Below are 11329 nucleotides of genomic sequence, written 5' to 3' on the forward strand. Positions count from 1 at the left end.
AAGAACCCTCCTAAGTACCCTAGCTGTCCCTAATAACACTGTTTCCTGGATCCGTACTAAACTGGGTTTTACGCCCATTTCCTCTATCCATCTGTTCAGACTTTTAGGGATAGTTCCCAATGCCCCTATAACTACTGGGATACAGTTAACCCCACACTTTCCATAGTTTCTGTAATTCAATTGCTAGGTCCTGGTACTTTGCTATTCTTTTTCAATACTTCTCATATTAATGTTTCAATCATTTAGGACTATTATTATTATTATCAAAGTGGCAAGCTGGTAGAATTGTGAATATGCCGGGGAAAAATGCTTTTGAAATAAGCCCCCAGATAAGCACTGGTATCAAAGTAAGTGACTAACTACTCCCTCACTGAAATTATTAGCTTTGCATCAGAATTTAAAACCATTATTATTATTATTATTATTACTATTATTATTATTATTATTATTATCTGTCCCTGTGGCCAATAAAGGAATTATTATTATTATTATTATTATTATTTTACTTGTCTCAGTCATTTGAGTGCGGCCATGCTGGAGCACTGCCTTTAGTTGAACAAATCAACCCCGGGACTTACTCTTTATAAACCGAGTGCTTATTCTATCAGTCTCTCTTTGTTGAACTGCTAAGTCACAGGGACATAAACTCACCAACATTGGTTGTTAAGCGATGGTGGAGGGACAAACACAGACACACAAACATATACATATATATATATATAATATATATATATATATATATATATATACATACAATGGGCTTCTTTCAGTTTCCATCTACCAAATCCACTCACTTTGGTTGGCCCAAGGCTATAGTAGAAGACACTTGCCCAAGATGCCACGCAGTGGTATTGAACATGAAACCATGTGGTTGGGGAGCAAGCTTCTTACCACACAACCAATCCTTGTGCCTATTATTATGAGTTGGTCTTTCAGTGAAGATGCATAGTTCAGTGGTTAGAGCGTCGAGCTTACAATCGAGAGGTTGTGAGTTCGATTCCGGATCGGGCTGTGAGTTGTGTTCTTGAGCAAGACACTTTATTTCACGTTGCTCCATTTAACTCAGCTGTAGAAATGAGTTGCGACATCACTGGTGCCAAGCTGTATCGGCCCCTTTACCTTTCCCTTGGATAATGTCAGTGGTATGGAGAGAGGAGGCTGGTATGCATGGGCGACTGCTGGCCTTCCTTAAAAAAAATTTTATAAAAAAGCCTTGCCCAGACTTGTGCCTCGGAGGGTAACTTAAAGGCGGCGAGCTGGCACGTCTGCTGTTACGTTGTGAGTTCAAATTCCGCCGAGGTCGACTTTGCCTTTCATCCTTTCGGAGTCGATAAATTAAGCACCAGTTACGCACTGGGGGTCGATGTAATCGACTTAATACCTATGTCTGTCCTTGTTTGTCCCCTCTATGTTTAGCCCCTTGTGGGTAATAAAGAAATAGGAGGGTAACTTTCTAGGTGCAACCCATGGTCATTCATGACCGAAGGGGGTCTCCTCCCCCTCCTTCTTTCAATTTTGTTTTTATTTCTTGCTGAGTGTCTTCCCGACACCTAGGACAAAGAAACGCTCTGTGTACATTGATAGACCATTAAACGAAACACACTAGGTTGTTCATTTTCAAAGGGAAATGAAGCTATATGCAAAATAAGGGAAAATTAAAATAAATGCCACCGGATATTGTTGTGAAAGGCCAAAACAATTAAGTTTGTTTATTGATTGACATGAGGGGTGCTTGTGACCATAATATCTTACTCTTTTACTTGTTTCAGTCATTTGACTGCGGCCATGCTGGAGCACCGCCTTTAGTCGAGCAAATCGACCCCGGGACTGATTCTTTGTAAGCCCAGTACTTATTCTGTTGGTCTCTTTTGCCGAACCGCTAAGTGACGGGTACGTAAACACACCAGCATCGGTTGTCAAGCAATGCTAGGGGGACAAACACAGACACACACACACTTATATATATATATATACATATATACGACAGGCTTCTTTCAGTTTCCGTCTACCGAATCCACTCACAAGGCATTGGTCGGCCCGGGGCTATAGCAGAAGACACTTGCCCAAGATGTCACGCAGTGGGACTGAACCCGGAACCATGTGGTTGGTTAGCAAGCTACTTACCACACAGCCGGCAAAAAATTTTGACAAGCTCAGAAAATATAAAGTTGAGGGAGAAAATGAGAAAGTTCTTTGTGATTTTCCTGAGAACTGCATTAAGGGTATGCATGGTCTGTGGAGTACTCAGCCACTTGCATGTTAATTTCACGAGCAGGTTGTTCTGTTGGATAAACTGGAACCCTTGTCTTTGTCATTGACAGACTGTCAGTATTTTTGTAAACCTGGATGGCTTAGTGGTTAGGGGTGTTCAGCTCACACTCATAAGGCTGTGGGTTTCGATTCTCACTAGGAAGTTGTGTCCTTGAGCAAGACACTTTATTTCACATTGCTGCAGCCCACTCACTCAACTGGCAAAAATGCATTGTACCTGTAATTTACAAGGGCCCGCCTTGAGTTCAAATTCCACCGAGGTCAACTTTCATCCTTTCGGGGTTGATTAAATAAGTACCAGTTAACCAGTGGGGTCGATGTAATCGACTTAATCCCCTTGTCTATAATAATAATAATAAAACATTGTGTACAGTGCTCAGGTGCACTACAACTCATCTAAAGTGTATGTATAATCAGGTGTAGTTTTGGCAGATTTCAGAAAGCATGAGGGCCTTAAAGGATGCAGTGTCATGGCAGTCAACAACTGACGCAGGCAGTTTGTTCCATGCTTCAGCAACTCTGAGCATGAAAAAATGTTTCCGAAAGTCATGGAAGGAGCTGTGTTGTTTTCTGACTTTGTAGGCATGTCCACGTGTGTTGTTTGTCCCCTATATGTTTAGCTCCCTTGTTTGTCCCCTATATGTTTAGCTCCCTGTAGGCAATAATAAAGAAATGAATTATTATTATTGAAGATGGTGAGAGCTGGCAGAATCATTAGCACGCCAGGCGAAATGCTTAGCGACACTTCATCTGCCACTATGTTCTGAGTTCAAACTCCGCTGAGGTCAACTTTGCCTTTTTTCCTTTCAGGGTTGATAAATTAAGTACCAGTTATGCACTGGGGTCGATGTAACTGACTTAATCCGTTTGTTTGTCCCCTCTGTGTTTAGCCCCTTGTGGGCAGTAAAGAAATAGAAATAGGTATATTTTCCCGTAGCTACGTTCTGAGTTCAAATTCCACTGAGGTCGACTTTGCCTTTCATCGTTTCGGGGTCGATTAAATAAGTATCAGTTACGCACTGGGGTTGATGTATTCCCCTGCCCCCAAATTTCAGGCCTTGTACCAATAGAAGAAAGAACTACATTATTATTATTATATCTTTTCTTGCCCCTTTACTTATGGAGAGGGTTGTTTTTATCTTCTTTTACTCATTAAAAAAAAATTTTCTTTTTTTTTAATATATATATAATGAATTGGTGTGGTGTAAAGATCTCAACTCGTCTGTTTGTCTCTGCTCTTAATTATCCAAACATCTGATTTTTAAAAAAAAAAACATTATTAACCACCAAAATTTGCTTCCTTTTTTTTATTTTTTTTTTTTGCAGATGACCCCATCAAGAGATTTGAAATGCTCTTGTCTTTTTTACTTCAAGAATTTAGTTATCATTCAGCTAGTGTTAGGAACATAAATTGTGACTAAGGTTTGGTGGAAGGTTTTAATCCAAAACTTATGAAAACAAAACATTTGTTCTAAAGAGCCAGAGGTGGTTTCAACCAGGTTGGTATCAAAAGGGTTAAGAATTGTTTCTCTATTATATATTTTAACCCTTTTGTTACCATATTTCTGCTGAGATGCTCTGTGTTTCTTTCAATTACTTTAAATATAACAAAGAATTTAGTAAAATAACTTAGTTATCATTCAGCTAGTGTTAGGAACATAAATTGTGACTAAGGTTTGGTGGAAGATTTTAATTCAGAACTTATGGAAACAAGACATTTGTACTACAGAGCCAGAGCCGGTTTCAACCAGGTTGGTATCAAAGATGTTAATATACTTTATAGTATATTATGGTGGTGTAACAAAATACTATGTCCCTACAGGTCATTAATATGAACGTATCCGTCAGGCCCATCAAGCCAAGCAAAATCACAGTTGTGAACAAATGAATACATATATATATATATATGACGGGCTTCTTTAGGTTCCTGTCCACCAAATCCACTCACAAAACTTTGGTTAGCCTGAGACTATAGTAGAAGACACTTTCCCAAGGAGCCATGCAGTGCGACTGAACCTGGAACCCTGAGGTTCGAGTGATAAGTATTTTGATGGATGATTTAACTATCAATTGGCTCCAGCCTGCCTAGCTGCAACTAGAGACCACGAGATGCAAGAGGACGGCGAGTGTCCGAAGCCAGGAGGCCTTGGTTTTACTGTCAAACAACCCCAGTCAGCTTACCTGTAAATAGGGACCACAAGGTATGAACAAAACCTGTGTCTGTCGCCCAGGGTGTTAACTAATAAATGACCCCCAGTTTGCCAAGTTGTTTGAAAGGTCCACAAGATAGGAACAGATCCTTTGTAGCTCAACGACTCAACAAATGACCCCAGTCTGCTTACCTGTAAATAGGGACCACAAGATATGAACAAAACCTGTGTCTAGCCCAGAGTGTTAACTAATAAATGACCCCCAGTTTGCCAAGTTGTTTGAAAGGTCCACAAGATAGGAACAGATCCTTTGTAGCTCAACGACTCAACAAATGACCCCAGTCTGCTTACCTGTAAATAGGGACCACAAGATATGAACAAAACCTGTGTCTAGCCCAGAGTGTTAACTAACAAATGACCCCAGTTGGCCAAGTTGTATGAAAGGTCCACAAGATAGGAACAGATCCTTTGTAGCACAACAACTTAACAAATGACCCCAGTCTGCTTGGCTGTAAATAGGAACCACAAAACAGCTAAAGAACAATGTGTCCATAGGCAGATTTTGCTATCAAATGATCCCAGTTTGCCAAGATGAATAGGGACCACAAGATATGAACACAACTTGTGTCTGCGGCCCAGAGAGTTAACTAACAAAAAATGATCCAGTTTGCCTAGTTGTAAAAAGGGTCCACAATAGAACTTTTCTGTGGCCCAGAGATTTAACTATCAAATGGCCACAGTTTATGTACCTGTAAATAGGAACCACAAGAGAAGAATGGAAAAATTTGCTGGCTTTAAGGGCATTGTGAATGGCCTGGGTGGAGGCCAAACCTATTCGAGTTCTTTTACAGGGCTTAGAAAAACTGAAGGACCGTTGCAATAAGTGTGTGAACCTGAGAAGGGAATATGTTGAATAAGATCAAAATTAAGTGATCCTCCTGTATTTTCTTTTACCCAATGCTAGGAACTTTCTAGCTCCCTCTCATGAGTACATACACACACATGAAGTTGCTGAAAAGTTCCTGGCTTTGGAGGTATCATGAAAGGCCTGGCTGGAGGCCCAGACCGCCAAGTTCTTTTACAGGGCTTAAAAACTGCAATAAGTGTGTGAATCTGAGAGGGGAATATGTTGAATAAAATCATAATTAACCGATCCTCCTCTATTTTTTTTTTACACAAAGCCAGGAAATTTTCAGCACCCCCTCATGAGTACACACGCATACACAGGGGAAAGAAAGAGGGTGAGGGAGGGAGAGAGAGACGGGGGAGAAAGAGACACAATAAATGCAAATCTTAAACGGATAAAGCTCCTTCAGTTTGATGCACCAAATATAATATATACACACACATACATATATATATATGTGTGTGTGTATATATATATATATATATATATATATCAATAATAAAAGGGTAAAATTAATTAATTTTTAATTAATTTTACCAAGCAGTGTTCAGTATGTAAGAGGACCATTTGAGGTATATTTAAAACATTACGTTATATAATTAGGGACCAGTAAAATAATTTACTTTACCACACACCGAACTTTTTAGAAATAGCAGCCAAAAAATCTTAGCTGCTATTTCTAAAAGTTCGGTGTGTGGTAAAGTAAATTATTTTACTGGACCCTAATTATATAACGTAATATATATATATATATATATATATATACATACACACATATATGTATATATATGTATATATATATATATGTACACACATATATATATGTATACACATATATATATGTATATACATATATATATGTATACACATATATATGTATACACACACATATATATATACATACACACATATATGTATATGTATGTATATATATATATATATGTACACACATATATAAATGTATACATATATATATATATGTATATATATATATATATATACACATATATATATATGTATGTATATATATATATATATATATATATACACACACACATATATATATATAATATATATATATATACACATATATATTCATATATATATATACACATATATATATACATGTATGTATGTGTGTGTATGTAAACAAAGAAACTGTGAAAGCCATAAGGTTTTCAGATGATTAACATTCAAGTATAAATATAAATTTCTCTATATTAATAGGGCAAACTTGCTCAGGTTACACAGAGGAAAAAAGGATTAGAGAGGAGGATGGGGTAGGGCGTTACAAGTAACAACATCCTCTCATGTAACACCGACCGACCCCATACATCCTTCTCCTCCTCTGAATTCCATCAGCCTCCGTAATCTGAGTAAGTTTGCTCTGTTGATATATAGAAATATATTTATATTTCCAAGCAGGAGCTATGAACAGGTCATAGAATTAAGGGTAGGGATCCTTTCGCTTTGAACGGCAGTTTTTTTAAAATAATTTCCACGTAACTAAACACTTTTAAACTTCGTATACTCTTTATTCTTTTTACTCTTTTACTTGTTTCAGTCATTTGACTGCGGCCATGCTGGAGCACCGCCTTTTAATCGAGCAACTCGACCCCGGGACTTATTCTTTGTAAGCCCAGTACTTATTCTATCGGTCTCTTTTGCCGAACCGCTAAGTGACGGGGACATAAACACACCAGTATCGGTTGTCAAGCAATGCTAGGACAAACACAGACACACACATATATATATATATACATATATACGATGGGCTTCTTTCAGTTTCCGTCTACCAAATCCACTCACAAGGCTTTGGTCGGCCCGAGGCTATTAGTAGAAGACACTTGCCCAAGGTGCCACGCAGTGGGACTGAACCCAGAACCACGTGGTTGGTAAACAAGCTACTTACCACACAGCCACTCCTGCACCTTGTAGAATATGTTTATAAAACATCATTTTTTTCTTTTGGCTTTATTGAGAAAATTCTAGAGGTTGTAACATATTTGTTGGGGTTTTTTTTCTTCAATTTCTGCAATTTCAACCAATCACTGACGTCTATTGAGGTAAAAAAAAAACATTCGTTGCCTTATGAATATGTCTATCCTTTAAGAAACAGATTGGGTTTGTTTACATTTGTGAAGAAAAAAAAGATACCCTTCCCCACCCCTAACACTAAAACAGATTGAAATGCAATAGATTGATTCTAGGGTCATAATTATGGGTGACAATTTCATATGACACCGCCAGAAAAAACTACCGTTCAAACCGAAAAGATCCCAAATCCTTCTGCTTCATCCAATTCTTCGGCAATTTCCTCAACAATCTTTCATTTCTATAATTTTTTTTCTTTTCTTCAGCCGAAACACCTGGTCGCTCTCTCTCTCTCTCTCTCGCGTGAACACACTTTAGTACGAATGCACTCACACACGTCCATCCATTGTCTTTCATGTCCAAGAATGGCTTGAAAAACCCAACAAAAACTCGACCTCAGACTCCTTGACCCCACACCCAGACACATACCCACACGCACGTACAGGGGCCGGAAAATAATCTGTCGTCTAAATAACTCTGACATCTCATTTTTACAGAAATATTTACCAAAATTCCATAAAAATATCTTGAAATCCTAAAAGAGTAAATTTATTCAATAAAACCGCCATTGGCTTCGACCATTGTCGTCTCCAAGGCAACGGTTCGACTTGAGCCGAAACACCTGGTCGCTCTCTCGCGCGCGCACTTTAGTACGAATGCACTCACACACGTCCATCCATTGTCTTTGATGTCCACGAATGGCTTGAAAAACCAAACATACACTCCAACTCAGACTCGACCACACACTCAGACTCGACCTCACACTCAGACTCGACCTCACACTCAGACTCGACCTCACACTCACACACATTCAGGGGGCGGAAAATAAACTGTTGTCTAAATTACGCAAAAATGAAAATTTCGCCGACATCTCATTTTAACAGATATACTCTCTCTTTTACTTGTTTCAGTCATTTGACCGAGGCCATGCTGGAGCACCACCTTTATTCGACCTCACACTCAGACTCAACCACGCACTCACACACATACATTATTTACATCAAAAAGGTTCTTTTCTTCTATGAAAATCCCTATATTTTTAACGATGTTTTCACTGCTGTGTCGTTATTTTTCGGTGTATTTCAACCAGAAAAATGTTCACTTAAAGAGAATAACAAACTACAGAATGCAAAATTTTTACTTTTCAAAAATTCCAATTCTAAAGGGTCGAAACAAACCTGAGCTACGCCGGGCAATACTCTCTTTTATTCTTTTTACCCTTTTACTTGTTTGTCATTTGACTGCGGCCATGCTGGAGCACCGCCTTTTAGTCGAGCAAATCAACCCCGGGACTTATTCTTTGTAAGCCCAGTACTTATTCTATCGGTCTCTTATGCCGAACCGCTAAGTTACGGGGGACGTAAACACACCAGCATCGGTTGTCAAGCAATGCTACGGGGACAAACACAGACACACAAACATACACACACACACGTATATATATATACATATATACGACAGGTTTCTTTTCAGTTTCCGTCTACCAAATCCACTCACAAGGCTTTGGTCGGCCCGAGGCTATAGCAGAAGACACTTGCCCAAGGTGCCATGCAGTGGGACTGAACCCGGAACCATGTGGTTCGTAAGCAAGCTACTTACCACACAGCCACTCCTGCGCCTATAGCCACACTGCCAGTAATTTTTAAAAATGCATAATTCTCCATTATGATTTCTCGATTATATTGTAGTTAGAACATCAGGTTCACAATCATGAGGAAGCGAGTTCGATTCCCAGGCCAGGCTGTATGTTGTGCTCTTGAGCAAGACACTTTATTTCATGTTGTTCTTGTCCCACTCAGCTGTAGTAATGAGTTGTGATGTCCCAGGGGCCAAGCTGTGTCAGCCTTTGCCTTTCCCTTGGATAACATTGGTGGCTTGGAGAGAGGAGGGCACGTATGGATGGGCAACTGCTGGTCTTCCATAAACAACCTTTACCTGGACTTGGAACATAAATCGACATTGTGATGGAAGCTTTTAATATAGATCCCTTTAAAACAAGGAAGTTTGTATCATAGAAACAGTGGGGGTGGTCGTGGGTGGGTTGGTATCAAAAAGGTTAAGACTAGCACAATGGAAAGATCTGAAAACTAGGTGATATGACTGGGGTTCTCTTTTAAAATTGGATCTTGATGTAGACATATGAAGCTATGAACAGAGGTTTGAAAAACGCTTTTGGATAAAATATTATGTCTTTACTCTTTTACTTGTTTCAGTCATTTGACTGTGGCCATGCTGGAGCACCGCCTTTAGTCGAGCAAATCGACCCCAGGACTTATTCTATCGGTCACTTTTGCCGAACCGCTAAGTGACGGGGACATAAACACACCAGCATCGGTTGTCAAGCAATGCTAGGGGGACAAACACATACAAACAAACATATATACATATACATATATACGACGGGCTTCTTTCAGTTTCCGTCTACCAAATCCACTCACAAGGCTTTGGTCGTCACGAGGCTATAGTAGAAGACACTTGCCCAAGGTGTCACGCAGTGGGACTGAACCCGGAACCAGGTGGTTGGTAAGCAAGCTATTACCACACGGCCACTCCTGCGCCTATTGTTTGAATTAATTGAGAAAATAATGAAGAATTTATTAAAATAACTTTGTCAGCAATTAATTAATTTTGTGTCTGAATCATAAATTAACACAAGATTTTGGTGGAAGAAGGTTTGAATTTAAAACACTTCAAAAGAGGGAGTTTATATCATATAACCAGATAACCAGTGGGGATGGTCTCATGTGGATTGGTATGAAAAGGTTTAAAGAATTATGTAAGTTCATGTGTTGAAGCATATTTTGTTGTGTCTGGGGAGGGTCATTCTCTTTAAGTGCCTTATTAACACACACTGGTACAATTTCCACTCATTTACTTCTTTATTTACTGGTGAGTGTGTTAAATTTTAGTTGTTTGCCTGGTGCGGAGGTTGCAGATCGTTCTTCGAGTCAAACTCTTAGCTCTAAGCACCCAATGAAGCAGGCGGCCTGTGGTGGGTCAGCACCTTATTAACCGGGGGTTGCCTAGCTTGAGGTGGGCAGTAGCTAACCAATGGGACACAGGGGTCCCTCCCACCACCAGAAGTAACCCGTAGCGCCCATATCTTATGCCAATCTGAATGGACTTATCACTCGTGACTGCTACCTTCCATGTTTTTTCTGCCACTTTTTACAGCAGCACTGAAGTGTCCTCTCCAGTTCTGCGCAGGCCTGGGCTAGAAATAAGAAAATCCTGGGTAGCCCAATCGTCAGGATTCCTCTCTCGACCTTGCTGACGTAGTCCAAAGGAGTGCAGAGCATTACGTTTGGCACCAGCTTGGTTGCAGGAGCTGCCAGAAGAGTGTTGAGTCGAACACTTAAACTACCTTCAGGACTCCACTCTGGATTTCTAAACCTGGATAGGGGCCCATACTGGGTACTGTCAGCCGGAGCCAGCTGAGCCCGGAACTCGTGTCAGGCAGGGTCGTCACTCCCTGAAGTATTAAAGAAAATTGCTACCCAGGCACTAAAAGAGAATGACTCTCCCCAGACACAACAACATACAGAATCATTCAAAATAAACAATTACAGGGAACTTCACTCGACAGGGAAATCCTGAGTTGATTCCATTAGATTTCATACACCATACATGGCATATATATATGTATGCCATTCTGCCTAAATAACGAAACTGCAGATACAATATCCCTGCATATCTCACGTCTGTTTTCATTCCTCCACTCCACTCTCTATTTCATATCTTATCTAGAATGACTCTAGCTTAACCATTCTCTGATAAAGGGATACATAAAATATCCCAGAAACAGCTCTAAGACCTTCTCTTTATAAATGTTCTGGAACCTTTCACAGCCTTGGATTTTTATCTCATTCTGTTAATTTATATGTATATAGGCGTAGGAGTGGCTGTG

The sequence above is a fragment of the Octopus sinensis genome, linkage group LG29, assembly GCF_006345805.1.
Source record: "Octopus sinensis linkage group LG29, ASM634580v1, whole genome shotgun sequence".
Classification (NCBI taxonomy): Eukaryota; Metazoa; Mollusca; class Cephalopoda; order Octopoda; family Octopodidae; genus Octopus; species Octopus sinensis.